A 16,597-nucleotide genomic window follows, 5' to 3' on the forward strand; every position below is an offset into this window, starting at 1 on the left:
ACTCACAACTTCATTTCAGAGATCGAAGCTAAACGCCTGGGACTGAAATGGGAGAAGGACCATGGCCGCATGAAAGTGGTTAACTCAGAAGCCTTGGCCACAACCGGCGTGGTTAAAAAGGTGAACATGAAGATCGGCTCGTGGGAGGGGTAGACTGACTTGGTGGTCGTGCGAATGGACAACTTTGATGTGATATTGGGTATGGACTTCCTTACGGAAAAGGGAGCCATTCCCATCCCATCTACGAGAAGCTTACTCATAATGGGGGAGACACCTGTAGTGGTGCCTGCTAAAGTAGAGCAGCCCCCAGAAACCAAGCTGCTGTCATCCTTACAATTGAAGAAAGGCGTGAGAAGACAAGAGCCCACGTATATTATCCTACCCACAGTATATGAGGATACGGTGGATGAAGTCATCCCACCAGAAATTCGAATGGTCTTGGAGAAGTATGGGGATGTTATGCCGGATTAACTCCCCAGAGCCTTACCACCTAAAAGAGGGATTGATCACCAGATTGAGCTGGTGCCGGGAGCCAAACCACCTGCAAAGGCGACCTATAGGATGGCACCCCCTGAACTAGCAGAACTGAGGAAGCAGTTGAAGGATTTACTAGAGGCAGGCTTCATCAGACCATCGAAGGCACCATATGGTGCACCCGTGCTATTTCAGAAGAAGCACGACGGGAGCTTGAGACTATGTATTGATTATCGGGCTCTCAATAAGGTGACATTGCGTAATACGTACCCCATCCCCTTGATCGCCGACTTATTCGACCAGTTGAGTGGAACAAAATTCTTTACGAAGCTGGACTTGAGATCAGGCTACTATCAAGTGCGGATAGCAGAAGAGGATGAGCCGAAGACAACGTGTGTGACTCGATATGGAGCATGCGAGTTCCGTGTCATGCCGTTTGGGTTGACAAACGCACCAGCCACATTCTGTACAATGATGAACCAAGTTTTCCAGGAATACCTAGACAAGTTCGTTGTAGTCTACTTGGATGACATTGTGGTCTATAGCTCCACAATAGAAGAACATCAACAACACTTATCTCAAGTGCTTCAGAAATTGAGAGAGAACCAACTCTATGTGAAGCGAGAAAAGTGCTCCTTCGCACAAGAGAGAATCAAGTTCCTAGGCCACATAGTAGAATGTGGTCGGATCCGCATGGATCTAGAGAAGGTGCGGGCCATTCAAGACTGGAAGGCCCCCACCAATTTGAAGGAATTATGATCTTTCCTTGGTTTAGCCAACTATTATCGAAGATTTGTGGAGGGCGACACCCTTAACCAAGTTGTTGAAGAAGGGTGTAACTTGGACGTGGACCGATAGGTGTGTCGAAGCATTTAAGAGTCTGAAGGAAGCCATGCTGCGAGATCCTGTCCTAGCCTTACCAGATGTTGGTAGGCCCTTTGAAGTGCAGACAAACGCGTCTGATTTTTCCTTGGGAGGAGTGCTTGTACAAGAGGGCCATCCCATAGCTTATGAAAGCCACAAACTCACGGAGGTAGAGAGGCGGTACACTGCACAAGAGAAGGAGCTTCTCGTAGTAATTCATTGTTTACGAGTGTGGAGGCACTACTTGTTGGGGTCGAAGTTTGTGGTGAAAATAGATAATGTCGCGGTGAGTCATTTCCTCACCCAGCCAAAGCTTACCCCTAAACAAGCACGATGGCAGGAGTTCATAGCACAATTCGACTTTCATTTCGAACACAAGGCGGACCGTCTAAACCAGGCAGCTGATGCTCTGAGTCGCAAAACTGAGTTAGCGGCTCTAAAATTGCTAGCAAATATGTCAGCTAGCATGGTGACCACTCCACTCCGAGAGCGCATTAAGGAGAACCTGGTGAAAGACCCGGTGGTGAAGACCATCATGAATCTCACAAAAGAGGGGAAGCCTTGTCCATTTTGGGTAGAAGACGATCTTTTGTGCGCCAAGGGTGGCCGCATATATGTTCCAAAGATAGGAGATTTGTGGAGGACACTAATGAGTGAGTGTCATGGCACCTTGTCGGCGGGTCATCCAGGGTGGCAGAGAACTGATGTCCTATTGAAGCAGGGGTACTACTGGCATCAAATGCGCGACGATATCGTGGAGTATACCAGAACCTGTCTCACCTGCCAGCAAGACAAAGTGGAGAGACACAAGATGCCAGGGTTGTTGGAACCTTTGTTAGTCCCAAGCCGACCATGGGAGAGTGTGTCGCTTGACTTCATTACTAGTTTACCGAAGATGGGAGACTTGAGTACAATCTTAGTGATCGTGGACAGATTTTCAAAGTATGCAACCTTCATACCGGTGTCGAAATATTGCTCGGCAGAAGAGACAGCAAGACTTTTCTTCAAGTATGTAGTTAAGTATTGGGGAGTACCCCGAAATATAGTTAGTGACCGTGATGGAAGATTCACAGGGACCTTTTGGTCAGAGTTATTCAACCTTTTGGGGTCACAACTAAATATTTCCTCGAGCTACCATCCTCAAACAGACGGACAAACGGAAAGATTCAATGGGATGCTAGAAGAGTACTTGCGGCATTTTGTCAGTGCCAACCAAAAGAATTGGCTGCAACTACTAGACGTAGCTTAATTTTGTTTCAACTCTCAGAAGAGTTCTTCATCAAACAAGAGTGCTTTTGAAGTTGTTAATGGTCAGCAACCGCTGTTACCCCACACAGTGGATGAGTATCGCGAAAGAAATCCGAGAGCCTTTAATTTCACGAAATACTGGAAGAAAACCACCGAGATTTCCCGAGCCTACTTGGAGAAGGCATCAAAGAGAATGAAGAAGTGGGCAGATCAGAAGAGACGACCGCTGGAATTCAAAGCAGGTGACTTAGTGATGATCAAGCTGAGGCCTGAACAACTGAGATTCTGAGGGAATAAGGACATCAAACTCGTCCGCAAATACGAGGGTCATGTTCCAGTCATCTCGAAAGTGGGTCTGACCTCCTACAAAGTCAGCTTACCAGAATGGATGAAGATACACCCGGTCTTGCACGTCAGCAACCTCAAACTGTATCACGAAGATCCAGAAGATCCAGCGCGCAACCAGTCTACTAGAGAAGGAGTCAGCGTCAAGCCACGAAGTAGCAGACAACCTGAAGAAATCCTAGCAGAGAGGACCGTGGTCGTGGACAGAAAGAAGAAGAAAGAATTTTTGGTGAAGTGGAAAGGGCTCGGAGATGAAGAAATTTGCTGGGAAAGGGCGGAGGACTTGCACAAGCATACGCAGAAGATTGAAGATCAGCAAGGGGCAAGTTCGTCGAGGACGCCGGAGATTTAAGTGGGGGAGAGTGTGACATGCTGCATCATGACACACCTCCAGGGGCCATTTTGTATAGATGAGCATGCCTTGGTGCTTGATCATTAGTCAAGTCTTGCACCAAGTAACCTCATGGGTAGGGGATGGCACTTTCGTAATTATGCATATGTCTCCCAGACAAAAATCATATATGTTCCTGGGAAGACTTCATTTCCTTAGAAAGCTCCTTGGGGGGGGGGGTGTCCTGATGACTTAAGGAAGCACCATGGCCACCAGCAGATAAGGGCTTAAGCTGTGTACTTCTTTGCCCTATCAAGGCCTTATATGAATAAAACGATGCTTTGCCATGTCCCTTTGTGTATGCTTTCTTTACGGTCTATGTATTGCTTGTTTGTTGCCTTCGTTGGGCCATTGCGTGCCACTTGACTGTGTTGTATGCTCTGATTGTTGTGTGGGATGTTGTCTCTGGATTGCTTGCCTCGTGCTTGCTCCCGCTTCATAATTGCCCTTACTTGTGTGAGACTTGTAACGTGGCTAACCATTGAGTTTGCTTGCCGCAGGTGTGAATTCTAGGCTGACTTGCTAGTTAAGACCGCTAACAAGTGCTGCACGTTCCGTCAATTCGAGTATCGAAGTTGGCGGCCCATGACACGGCGCACCCCCAGGCAGAGCCCTCCTGGCTCCTGACATCATCCAAGTCGTGACTTGCTAGAACAAGGTCGCGACTTGACCACGAAACCAGCCATTTCCTACGTTTTTCCCACTTAAAGTCCTCCAAAAACCTATCCAAATCCCAAAATCAAAGTTCCCAAGCATCCCAGTTATCAAAAACCAATAAAATCCAAGCTTTCAATTCATTCAAAACTCATCAAAACATAAAAGCCAATCAAAGCTTAAAAACTTTAAAAACTTAGAACTTAAAACTTGGATTACCTCCGATTGAGTCGTTTCCCAACTAAATCCTCTGGCTAATAAGCTTCTAATCTTCCCTAGAATTGCTATGCCTCGATCCTTGGTTGAATCTGAGTCCTAAAACTCGAGTTTCCTTCGAAAATGTGATCGGATGTCGAAAAGGGAATGAGAGGAAGATAGAACGTTCTTTTATAATTCTGACAGGTTACTTCAAGCTTAAGTAACTTCAAGCAAATCCTAATGCTAGGGGTCCCAAAAACTCCCCCGGGGTAAAATAGTCAAAATTCCAATAATATCCCCCTGATCTCACTAACTCCCAATTTATCACCAAATTTTTATTCCCATTACCCAATATCCCTGTAATGTGCTAAATACCCTTTGACTCACTCCGAGTCAAGTATGGATCCCGTTGTGACTTTCCCAGTAGCTTGTCTCCTAGGATCGTCTCATGTTGGGTAACCCAAGCATAACCAAATAATAATGAAGTACTACACACATACCACATATATGCCAAATATTCCCAAAACGAGCCAAATTATGAAAATTACACAATTAAACAAAAATGGGTCCACTTGCATATTTAATACACCTAAACATGCATATAAAGTCATATTGTGATATAACTCACATAATCACATAATGATACACATAAATATCATATAATCACATAATCCCAAAATTTTCCGTCATCCCCTAATCAAGGCCATAAGCCTTATTAGGAAAATTGGGTCATTACAGGTCAAGTACATGGAAGATTATGATTTCACTTTTCAATATCATCCTAGAAAAGAAAATGTGGTCGCTGATGCATTAAGTAGAAAATCTCATGGCACTTTGGCTTGTTTGGCTCTTGACGATTGGAAAAGAACGATCACGGTGGGTGATTATGAATTAGAGTACTATGAAGGAAAATAGATTGCTTGTGTTTCAAATGTAGTTGTTACGCCAGTGCTACTTCAGCAAGTTATGCAATGTCAATGGAACGATGAGAAATTGAGACTTATCTAGAATTGAATAAAAAAATGTGAGCAGTTAGATGGATGGACAGTAAATGTCGAAGGATTCTTATACCATAAGGGAAGATTATTGGTCGTTGAAAATATCTTTGATCTTAGAGAGTCTGTTATGATTGAGGCTCATAGGTCTAAATTTTTTTTACATCCTGGAAGCACAAAGATGTACCAAAACTTGAAAAGACAATACTGGTGGGAAGGTATGAAGATGGACGTGGCTAACTTTGTAAATAAGTGTATGGTTTGCCAGTAGGTTAAAGTTGAGCACCAGATACCTTCAGGGTTGCTTCAACCTTTACCTATATCATAATGGAAGTGGGACAAGATCATGGACTTTGTGACGAAATTACCATTAATGCCATTAAAGCATGACACTATCCGGGTGATTGTCGATCATTTAACCAAATCTGCTCATTTCATTCGAATTAGGAACGATTATAAGGTTTCAGGACTAGCTCGACTTTATGTGGATAAGGTTCCCTTCCAGCATTGTTCCTAATTGAGATCCTCGATTTACATCAAGGTTTTGGTGAGCATTGAAAAAATATTTAGGAACTGAACTTAACTTGAGCACCGTTCACCACCCTCAGACAAATGGACAATCTGAGAGGACTATCCAAACTTTGGAGGACATGCTTCGTTCTTCGTATTTTGGATTTTGGGGGTGGCTGGGGAGAACACTTTTCATTGGTGAAATTCACTTATAATAATGGCTACCAGGCTAGTATAGACATGGCTCCTTATGAGGCCTTATATTGGAGACCATGCAGATCACCTTTGTGCTGGGCAAAACCATATGAGCATGTCACAATTGGACCTCAAATTATCGCTAGTACCACTAAGAAGATCAAAGACATCCAAGAGAGACATAAGGTTGTTCAAAGTCGTTAGAAGAGTTATGCCAATCTCCACCGATGAGAAGTTGAGTTTGAGGTTGGTGACTATGTCTTCTTGAAGTTACTCCTATGCATGGTGTGATGAGATTTGGAGAGAAGGGTAAGCTATCCCCAAGCTATATTGGAACTTTCGAGGTTATCGAGAGGGTTGGGGAGGTCGCTTATCGATTGAGCTTACCAACACTGTTGAAGCATGTTCACAATGTGTTCCATGTATCGATGCCGAGAAAGTATACTCCAGACCCATCGCACATCATTGAGTGTGAGGCTATCCCTCTTCAAGAGAACGTGGCATATGAAGAACAACCTATCAGAATCTTGGCGAGAGAGTAAAAGGTGCTAAGGAATAGAGAGATTCTAGTAGTCAAGGTCTTATGATAGAACTGTAGAGAAGACGAGACTACTAGGGAGTTAGAGTCGAAGATGTAAGAGAAGTTTCTCATTTGTTGAATTTTAGCTTGAGGTTGTACTTTCAAAATTTTGGGACGAAATTTCTTTAATGAGGGAAGAATGTAAAGACTGAAAAAAAACAAAAAATATTATTAATTTTTTTCCCTCTCTCTCCTCGACTCCATCCTCATCTTCCTCTTTCTTTTCTTTTTCCTTCTTTTCTTTCTTTCTTTCTTTCTTCTTCTTCTTCTTCTTCTTCTTCTTCTTCTTCTTCATCATCATCATCATCATCATCATCATCATCATCATCATCATCATCATCATCATCTTCTTCTCTATTCGGCAAGTCACGACATTCACCAGACCCAACCACCGCCGACCACCATTTTTGACACGTGATGCCTCTGTAGCTTCCCCAACCGACGATGACAGCAACCCCAAAGTTTGGTGGCAATCGGAGCAGGTACGCACTTAGATACCTCCATTTTAGTGTTGTTTTAGGATGTGTTTTTGTGATAATCTTTAGTCTTTTTTTTGTTTTGTGAAATATTACGCTTGTGTTTTTCTTTTTTATAGGATGGTGCTATGAATTATGAGATAAACGATGAAAGAAGAAGAAATGGTGGAAAATGGAACTTTTGGTGGTTGTTCTAGTCAAATTGGCATCAAGGAAGAGATAGAAGAAGTTTTGATGAAGGTCAGACTTAAAATGGTAAAGTTTTGAAAAAAAATAGAATTAGAGTCGCAACATGGCACTACAAGAAAAAATATTTTCAAGAAGACCGAAAAAGTATTATCAAATATATACCATAACACTTTTTGATGTGTTAAGGAAAGCAGTGTTATTGTAGGTCGGAGCACTTTGTATAACACTTTTTCATAGTTATAGACATGTGTTATGGTATAGCTTACGATAACACTTTTGTTGTCTTATTTTAATAGTTAGATAAGTATTTCATTATGCTATTTATAAATAGATTATATAACACTTTTTTGTACTTATAAAGTAGTGTTATGATACACTTTATAATAACACACTTTCTACATTATAGAAAATAGTTTGCATAACATAATTTTATGCTTATAAACTAGTGTTATTGTAAAAGATACAATAACACATTTTTTGTATTATTCTTATATTTGGATAAGCTTGAATTATTATTATATAAACCTATACATTATAATTATTTTTTATTGCTTTAATTCAAACCCGCTTCATTTAATATACTTAAGACACCCTTAACATTGTACAAATATATTTTTGAGTACCAATTATATAGTTCATAACATATATAACTAAATAATTGTGTCAAAATACATTCAAGATTATCTAAAAAACAATCCAAAAGTCTTAAGATATTCAACACTGCCTAATTAACATAAACAAAACATTCTCACAATAGTCAACAAAATAGTCTTAAACAATTACATATTCAAAAGTAAAGATAGGAATTCATGATCTTCCAAATGTCAGCACATGAAAGCCTTTCAAATAAGATTTTCTTTTGCACTTCACTTGTTGAAACTGGTAAATAAAACATAAAAGAAAAACTAATGAGGTCATGAAATATCATATCATTCATCTAAAATAGTCAATAATATCATGACGCATAACCAAATTTATAATAATTGAGTTTGAATAATAAACAAGTTATTATATTACACACATTACTACAACTATCTATACTCAAGTGACCTTAGAACTTTAATTAAATGGTGCATAATATTAATTAATATTGGCCCCATTATCATTTTGTCTTTCTCATCTTCCCTATCAAATCAATCAAATAATACTATCAAAATCTTGGATTGCATATTAGTTAATGTTGAACAAGCATTTCTATAATCAAATAACCAAATAAATACCTCTTGGAATAACCTTTTGACAAGGCCATGCAACTATTGAACCAACACCTTCTCCTATAGTAAGCATCACATAGTTAGGACGAATTATCTATCACACCCCAGGCGAGATATCTATCAATATAATCAATCCAATTCAAGCAAACACAATTTATTTGTAAGAAGATAATACATAATTCTAGATAAAATCTGACATCATTTCTCATATAAAGGTTACCTAACCATCTATCAATACCAAGTAAAAAAATTCAAACAACACACAATAAGTTTTCTTCCTTATATCACCGCAACACACAAACAAATTTTCCAGAACCTACTTCTCTAAGACACTCAAGTTTTCAACCTTCCGTTATCACCGCAGCACACAATTTTAATCTCAGAACCTGCTTCTCTACGAATTAATATTTAAGATATTCAAACTCCTCTAACATTTGTATGATATTAATAAAAGAGTTAAGAGAACATACTTTCGTACCTCTTGCAATTAATAATCAAGTTAATTAACTTTGCAATGCTCCTTTCCAATTCGATCCACAACCTAAATAATATAATCAATACCTTAAAGATTAATACAAAATTAAAATTAAATGATACAATAAGTAAAAAAAATCTTTTATATATTAATTTTTGGGTATATATGGTTATCATATTATTAATTTTTCTCTCAATATATATTTTGCAAGAATATAGTCTATGGTCATATTCTGCATTGTTCATATATGGCTTATAAATATAAAAGCTGCTTAGTGGCCAGAGTTTAGGAACTTTTCCAAACCAAACATTTTATCAAAATGGCACTTTTCCAAGCCAAACATTTATCAAAGTTAGAATTATATAACAAAAGACTTAACAAAGTTAACCTTGCTCGTCATAACAGAAATATCTAACTTAACTACTTTCTCTTACAATATAGCTTTATAAACATTTCTCTCTCTCTCTCTCTCGCTCTTCTTGTTTATAAGATCAATGGCTCAATGTTGCATATTAAAGATTGGAAAAGACAAAAAAAGTATATGAGTAGTCTTAATCAGGGAGTACATTACAACAGTAAAAGTAACAACAAGGACTCAAATGTTGAAGAAATCATTCTTTAATAATTGATATGATCATGAGTAACCTCAGTCAAATTTTGATGTTCTTGTTTCTGGAAGATAAATGCAAGATAAAATTGAAACTTAACAAAATAGAACAGAGTTTTTGTTTGATTTTTACTGCTCATTTGGATAAAACCATTGTGCAACTTAATATTTCCCATGGCTTTTTTTTAAAAAAAAAACTTTTTGTAAAAAAACTATTGAAAATAATCTTCTTCTCAAAGAGATTTATGTACTAAAAAATCATACAATAGGTGCTCTGGCTGTTAACATTTGACATATAAAATTACCTCAAATATATAAATAGGTTCAACAAACGTAAAGTATTATTAAGTTCAACCAATTCTACGCCAAGGTGGAGAAAATATTGCTATACAAAGGAACTCATTCTCTATAAATTCATCCTAAACATGAATTACGCAAAGTATCATCAATAAATGAACTGACCAGTAATGACACTAACATGACATGGATATTCGCCCTAAAAATATGCTTGTAATCTCAGCAACCTATATATGTATATTTATCCCTGCCACCACATACTTTTACTGTTCTGTTTGCTTCTTGTGAAGCAAACAAAGATAAAATAGAAGAAAAGTAACTTCTACCAATATAAATGATCTTTGTAGATCAATACTCAATATTACTGAAGTTTTAATGATGGGACCCGAATTTACACTCCAAGGGCTCGCTAGGTATGGATTAAGAAAAAAATAGCGAAAAAAATGAGTGAGTTGATCATTTACAGATAATAAGTTATGAAAAAGAAAAAAAAAGATGAATAAATGAATAGGGAATTGGTTAGAATAAATTTATCCCACATTTATCATTTAGACTAATTTATCTCATTATGTGAATTCTAATATGCTCTCTAATTACATAACATAAACACATTATATGCTCTCTAATTACATAACCTAAACACTTAATAAGCATTATACACTCCATTCCTATCATTCTTTCCAAACATGATCTAAAAGACACTCACAACTCTAGCCAAATCTTACTAAAGATTGGACTAACACTTACTATACATTAGCAACTTACCACCACCAAATAAAAACAAATAACAAAAAGGAAAATCACCTTGAAAAAACTAAAACAAAATCAATAAATTTTAAAAATTAAAAGTTGAATAAAAGAAACCCGAACTCAAATAGTAGATAACAATATTGGCAATGGGTGTTGATATTTCCTTTCTTGTAACCTTAAATGTTATAGTATGTTACTAGAGTGCAACAGAGAATTGTGATGAACCTGCATTGAAGCAATAATCCCTAGTTCACCAAACTGGTCTGCAGTCCCAGGTGCAAGATGCTGGGCATGCTCAATCTGAAAATTAGCTCTAGTCATGCAAAAATAAGCATGGAAAGAAATATCAATATTAAAACTTTGCAATACTTAATTGCTACTTGGAGTTTCAAATTATGGTAACTTTAAGAATCTTGATCAAATCAGAGAGTCTGGTCTGATTGTTGCCTAATTTTTTTGTATTTTGTAAATTTAGAGATTTTCTTTTGTTCCAAGATATCTGGATGTACAACTATAGATTTAATTTGATTTGCTCCTACTTTTCCAGATTGTAATATGCCTAAATAAGAAAGAGAATTTTTTCTTCCTTAATCAATCATATCACATTTTCTACCGTATTCTAGAGCAAAAAATCTTACCCGGAATCTTCGATCCCTTATTCCATTTTTAGAATTTATGGATTCATACATATCGAGGATCCTGTCATTTGCTCTATCACCTACAACATGAATGGAAACCTGAAAGAACTTCCACTATTTTAATAATTTTTACTAAGGAAATTTAAATAAAACTACAAAAGAACAGGCCTGTAGCCTATGGTTATCAGCAGCTAAAGTCATGTTGAACAACTTTTCATAATCCACCACTTGTAAACCATAATTTTGAGGCTCATCAACATATGGCTACAAAAGTTAAAATGCAATCTCCAATGATGTTATTTGACAACATGAGATAATTAAAAAGGAAATGCATTATACGAAGCAGCAGTTTGGACTTGGGAGTAACACTGCCTGAGCTCACAAAAATATTGAAGAGAAAAGTGAAAAGAAAAGAGAAAAATGAGTTGTTTGGTAGGAAGGAAAAATGGAAGGAAAAGAAAAGTGAGGTGAAAAATATTGAGTAGGATCCACATATTTTTTCTATTCCAAATTGGAAAGAAAAATGAAGAGATAAGTTTTACACAAACGAATAAAAGATATACTTTCATTTCTATCAGTCTACTTTTCTATCTCTAATATATTTTCTCTCTCCCCTATTTTCTTTCCTCTGTACCAAACGTAATATAAATGTCTATATGTGCAGCATGCACAAATCTTGTTTTCTTGCCAGTGGGCTCAACAAGATGGAACTGGCGCTCCAGCCCCAAACAGCAAGAGTGATGATAACTAAAGGAAATAATAGGCCATATATGTTGAAATATATTTTTTAAGGTTAATGAATGGCAAACTATAATTGTTATTACCTCATAAAACAAGGCACTATTAGAACCTAAAGTTCCATAAGCAAAAGCTTTGACACCACCAAGTATATCCATTTGCTTATGGACTTGCCAACTCTATTAACAACATCCTGAGAGTGAAAATGACAATCTCAGGTTTTTTACTATCAAAACCATTACAGTCATTGAGGTTTATACATGACAGGAAAAAACATTAATTTACATGATATCCATGTTGTTTCCAGTATTCGAACATTTGTTATCCAAGAAATAGCCTTGCATCACATAGATATTATTTAGTAGCTGATTTGATGAAAGGGAGTTCAGGAAAAAAGAAAAATAACAAATATGGTAAGCAGGGGATCCAAACATTTATTATTTAATGAAGTCAAACTAAGGCACAAACAAGTAAACAAAAACCACAACAACTATAGCAGCGTTGCACAACATACATGTAAACGTGACCGCGTCTCGAATGGAAAAAATAAGCAAACTCTGATCCTTATCTTCCTGGAAGAATCTACCCTTTGATAAACATCTGTGTAAATCAATGAAAAAAATATTTACTGACTGATAGTTCAAGAGGCACAATCACTATGCTGAATTGAAAGCAAAGACAATAGAAAACTTGAACTCTAAGGTCAGCTTTGAAAAGTTTAAATTTAATAATGTGATCAGTATAAGTATTAGAGAATATATTGAAAACATTAGTCCAAACATGAAACACCTAATTAATCCCTCATCATAGCATGATTTAGTCCCAATAGAATTTTTTATTAAAGTTATTTCTTTTTCTCTTATTTTTCTTGATTCAATAAGAAAATTGATAAATATCTATCTTACTTATCAAATAATATACTATCTTACTATTAAGAACATAAATATATTTATATAAAAATCAAGGCCTAAATGAATTTGGCAGATTAAATACTCTTGAAAAAGATGCATGAAACAATTAAGCGGTAAAACAAATTTTTGAAAAGTCTTTAAAATTTCAACCAAGTGTGGTTTAATAAATCTTCTCCAGTTAGGACATTAGCTATTTAGGATATCTCAAACTTGCCAAAATCCGTGGATCCGATTCTGTTTTTTTCTTTCTTTTAAGTCTATAAATTATAAACTAATTCAGTGAATAAAAGATATTTGAGAATCGCAAGTGATCTCAGTTTCCATACAATTTAGTGTCTAATGATCTAATGTTCATATGCGTTTGTGTACATGTGTTTTGAGCGTTGACACAATCAAGAAATATTTGGCATAGAAGTGCAAATTGAAAAAAAATACTAATTAAAGTAAAAGACTGAAAAAGCACAACTCTCCAGAAGTTTTTTCTTTTCCATTTAAAAAAAAGAGAGAGAGAAAGAAAACCTGAGAAATCTTCCCATGGACGATCCACGGAGGATTCAGGAAAATATCTCCCAACGTCAACAACAGTTGTAACACCCTTCATCAAGGCAAGACTGCTGGCTCTTTGCAAAGCTTCCCTTCTTTGATCGATAGAAAGCTCTGGAATATACGAGACAACAAGTTTCATTGCAGAATCAATCAGCAATCCAGTAGGTATTGCATAACGTTAACAATAAATTTAACAAAAATTATAGCTGCAATGTTCTAAATTAGAACTTATACGTTAAATAACTCTCTGTGCTACCAAACATTTAAAATATATACTATATTATATATATATACACACATCATATATTATTTGTAATTACAGTGTAAAAAAAGTCACACCATCCACGTAAAGAAATATCAAACAGAACATAATTGAGTGATACTACTAAACACAACATAATTGTGTCTAAATATTGTTATATGAATTATTTCATGTGAATACAATTCACGTGATTATGGATATTTTCAGATATTTGTTAAGAAGTTTCCTAGGTTTATGTATCCTTGATATTCTAGTTTAGTTGTTTCCTCATTTGCAGAGTTTTTTTTACTAAGAAAGTGAGAATATATTAGAATGGAGAAAATGAAAAGGTTACAACAGATGATATCTTATCTTATCATCTACTACAAGTAAAAAAGAAACAAAAACAACTTAAACTACACCAAGCATTACCAATCTCTACGTAAATCAGAAAATAAGAACCCTGAAAACTCTTTAGATTTAAACAGCCACCCAATATTTTAATATTCTTAGTTAAGATATGGATATTGAGGTTGCAAGATCAAAGAAAGGGATATTTCTATCACTAAGAAAATAAGTCTTAGATCCACCCAATTGCCACCCAATATATGACTCTATTCCAAATCTGATCTTCATCAGCTTCGACTCCTTCAGAGATTCCCTTATTTCTTTCTAACCAAATGGTAGCTTTTTAGCTTTGCACCAATACAATGGTAGATTTATAATACAATGGTAATGAAGAAGATCATTGTATCTACTGTACCTAGCCTTTTCTTATGTCCATTTCCTCTTTCCTTGTATATAATGGGGTTGTTTCCTCTATCTATGTATCTCATCTCTTTACATAACCCTGCTCTCCGGTCCTTGTTTTATCTAAGGTAAGGGTTTGCATGGTTGCAAGCAACTAATAGCAGTACTACCTTTGACCTTCAACAATGATAAAATCTTATACTTTTCTTTATAACCAAATAAAAATAGTTCGAGTAATTTGTTTGTCGAATTGCAAATTGACTTTTTTTATATAGGAAACAAAAAGGCACATTGATAGAGATGATGGGTTATCATCTAGATTTACAACCCAGAATGCCAAAACGACGTACTACATACTAAACAAGGAATTGCAAAGTGGCTTTCTAGCTTTAGAGCAATTGGATTAGGGAGCTAAATTTAGTTTGCTTGTACAAAAAAGTTGCATAGATCATTTTGTGGGGGATTTTCAGTAGGACATTGTTACAAAGAGGATTTTGTATGTAGTTTCTTAGGAGAAGAAAAGAGAGAATTTTTAAAACATGTATGAAGTTAAATGTTACCTCCAGACACAATTCTCATAATGGTTCTGCCATCTGGATCTTTTGATGAATTATCAATCCCAACAAACTTTAGTGCCACTGAATTTTCCGAGCCCATATGACCATCAGTTCTTGGTAACCAAACCTGCACATTCAGGTATTATTCGAAAATAGTATGCTAGTTTAAATAATATTAGAGCCCAGAATATCTCTTATCTAAAAACGAAATCTATAATATTATGGCATACAGGATTATTTGGAGTAATATCATCAATCCAAGAAGCAGTTGGCAAATCTCCTCCCCATAGATCATTGTTCCAACCGCCACCCAAAATCCAGGAACCTGGTTTTCTATCTGAAATATTATTGCTGAAATCATAACTACTTCACTCGTTAAAAATTCAGTCGTTAGAATGAATCCTCAATAATCCTCCAAATCATTAAAATTTTAAGACTAGATTGATCAACAAAAAGCTTGAAGCCGAGTTGACTACTATCTAAAATAACATAAATTATAATTAAATAGAATAAAAGCATTTATTTTTCAGTTTTTAGTACTAAACAGTAAACGTTACGAATCATTGATGCTAAAAGAACTACTTTCTTTTTCCTCTACTTCCAATGAATAGAAAGTAGTTAAATTCCTAACCTATTCTATTACTTTAGATCTTTTTAAGCAAATAAGATATTAACATAAAGAAACAGTATAGACACACTTTGCATACTTCACATAGTGCATAAGAAATTGAATTTTCAAATACAAACGCCATTATATTGTACAAACTTTCAATCCAAAAAGCAATAGGTAACCACTAAAATTGAATTGAACTTATTGTCGGCTGCTTCTGCAATTCTTCTCACAAACTCATATTTTTTATTTATGCCTCGGAATTGCAATCGCATCAACTGTATCAATAACAGTGTATGTGGTAAAACCAAATATTAATTTTCAAATTACAAGCAATGTATCAAAATCACATATTAAAATTGTAATAATGTGTAAAATTGCAGCTTTATAACAACAATCCAGACAACCAACCATTATTTTGGCATTCTAGAATCTGAAATACACATATTTTATTGCTTCCAAAACTATCTCTTAACTAAGTACACAACCAGTGAATCTAACACCCAAACTAACACATAATGGAAAGAATTCGTAAACTCTCACCAAAATTTTCTAAAAAATAATTATAAATAAAAATGAGTAGTTGTAAAAGATTCTTAGGTAAAAAGTACTCAAGTTAGATTTCTCTCCATCTGAAAAAGAATTCCAACTAAAGTTTATGACAAACAATATCAAGTGTAATTTTACATGAAAAATACAGTAATTGTAGAAAGGTACATAAATTACAATAAAATAACTCAAAATAGAAGGAATAATGTGCGTGTATATATGCACAGAGTTTGGAACAAACTTCAATTAAAATGGAGGTTGAGCAGAGCTAACCTGTAGTCCACCTAAAATTAAGTGCACATGGTAATCAATAAATCCAGGCACCACCATCATCAGCAATCATTCATGACCATGAAATCACCCAATTTGAGTCATTTGCAAAAATGACTTCGATGAAAAAGTTATATCTGCAAAACAAGCAGTTGGAAAATGAAGCATCTTCAAAGATTAACGAAAGAACTAGTCTTTGGTTCCAAAAATCTATCAGCAACTGTAAATTCTATCAGAAAATAAAACCAAGCAAAATCTGATAGTCACACAATGCATCCATCAGAAACTAGTCACAAATTTGAAAGAAGAAATAAAAATAGATAAG

At 35.7% G+C, this 16,597-nt stretch overlaps 1 pseudogene; it reads right to left on the reverse strand.

The window, feature by feature from the left end:
* Positions 1-9,648: 9,648 nt before the first annotated feature.
* Positions 9,649-16,332, reverse strand: LOC133832177 (protein LONG AFTER FAR-RED 3-like; annotated as a pseudogene).
* Positions 16,333-16,597: the final 265 nt, after the last annotated feature.

This window comes from Humulus lupulus, chromosome 4 (genome assembly GCF_963169125.1).
Source record: "Humulus lupulus chromosome 4, drHumLupu1.1, whole genome shotgun sequence".
Classification (NCBI taxonomy): Eukaryota; Viridiplantae; Streptophyta; class Magnoliopsida; order Rosales; family Cannabaceae; genus Humulus; species Humulus lupulus.